Source organism: Chanos chanos, chromosome 4 (genome assembly GCF_902362185.1).
Source record: "Chanos chanos chromosome 4, fChaCha1.1, whole genome shotgun sequence".
NCBI lineage: Eukaryota > Metazoa > Chordata > Actinopteri > Gonorynchiformes > Chanidae > Chanos > Chanos chanos.
Window position 1 is genome coordinate 1694891 of NC_044498.1, and position 2109 is coordinate 1696999.

Here is a 2109-nt window from a genome sequence, read left to right on the forward strand (position 1 = left end):
AATCCTTATTTCAGAAGAACAATTACATTTTGGTTAGAGTGTTTGAATTAATCCCTCTAGTGACTAAGAGGCAGTCATGTAGCATGTGTTTTTGATTGCTTGCGTGTTGTCTGAGGGGCAAAGTTGATTTCGACTGGGAAGTTGGTTGGTTTTACAGCTGAGAATAATGTTTTGAATACGTGGTGAATGGTTTCAGAAAATGTGTCTTAGCCATTGGGGTAAAAAACTGTAACTCAAGTCATCACAGCCTAAACTCAAAGAGCACACATCTCTCCAGATGCAATCACGACGCCTCGAAACTGTTAACACAACAGTCAGAATTGCAGGATCAATAAACAGTTTTTTTTTACTTCTGTAGAGAATCTTTGAGCTGGACACCAGGGCTGACCCACATGAGTACATCTTCATTGACGGAGGGTTCAACTTAACAAAACGGCGTGAAAGGGGGCACAAGATCATTCGTCGCCGTGTCATCACACAAGTTTCTGGCCGGAGGGGAGGCAGCATCACCCCATGCGCAGCCATAAGCAATCGTGGTGTCCTCCACCGCCATGTCAAAGTGGGTCCATACAACACGGCACAACTCCTTCAGTTTTTCCATCAGCTGCACAGTAACACTGCTCAACAGGAAGGGGAACCATGGCAACCAGACCAAGCCCAATATGTTGTCATTTGGGATAACATGAGTTTCCACTGGGCTGCTCTGGTTCGCGCCTGGTTCAATGACCACCCCAGGTTCACCATTCTTTTTTTGCCAGCATGTTCTCCATTTCTGAATCCAGTTGGGGAATTTTTCTCAGCATGGTGGTGGAGAGTGCATGACTGCAACCCCTACGCACAGCGAAACCTCCCGGAGGCCATGGTGGACGCCTGTGGCGATGTGTCTATGGAGTCTATCCAGGGCTTTCTAAAGCACAAGGGCATTTTTCCCACGCTGCCTGGCAAGAGCAAACATAATGTGTGATGTTGATGAGATATTGTGGCATGACCCAGACCTGAGACCAGATGATGAGAATGCTGATGCTGATGCTGATGCTGATGCTGATACTGATGCTGAGTAACCTGTACATTTTGCTGCATTTGGAAATAAAGCTTTTGGAAATTGGGTGTTTTACTGTGCATGGACTCTTCCTTACATGTTTTGTCAGTGTGATATTTCAAAGGTCAATCAAGTGATATTGTTTAGTGAGACCAAATTAAAAAGAAATAAACAAACAAACAAACAAAAATGCATCAGTGTGTCAAATGAACTTTAAGATGTGTAGTACAGTACTCCTCCCTCACTCCATACCTGTATGAGTTAACTCAGAAGTGTGACACTCCATACCTGTATGAGTTAACTCAGAAGTGTGACACTCCATACCTGTATGAGGTAACTCAGAAGTGTGACACTCCATACCTGTATGAGTTAACTCAGAAGTGTGACACTCCATACCTGTATGAGGTAACTCAGAAGTGTGACACTCCATACCTGTATGAGGTAACTCAGAAGTGTGACACTCCATACCTGTATGAGGTAACTCAGAAGTGTGACACTCCATACCTGTATGAGGTAACTCAGAAGTGTGACACTCCATACCTGTATGAGTTAACTCAGTGTGACACTCCATACCTGTATGAGGTAACTCAGAAGTGTGACACTCCATACCTGTATGAGTTAACTCAGAAGTGTGACACTCCATACCTGTATGAGTTAACTCAGAAGTGTGACACTCCATACCTGTATGAGGTAACTCAGAAGTGTGACACTCCATACCTGTATGAGTTAACTCAGTGTGACACTCCATACCTGTATGAGGTAACTCAGAAGTGTGACACTCCATACCTGTATGAGTTAACTCAGAAGTGTGACACTCCATACCTGTATGAGGTAACTCAGAAGTGTGACACTCCATACCTGTATGAGTTAACTCAGAAGTGTGACACTCCATACCTGTATGAGTTAACTCAGTGTGACACTCCATACCTGTATGAGGTAACTCAGAAGTGTGACACTCCATACCTGTATGAGTTAACTCAGAAGTGTGACACTCCATACCTGTATGAGGTAACTCAGAAGTGTGACACTCCATACCTGTATGAGTTAACTCAGAAGTGTGACACTCCATA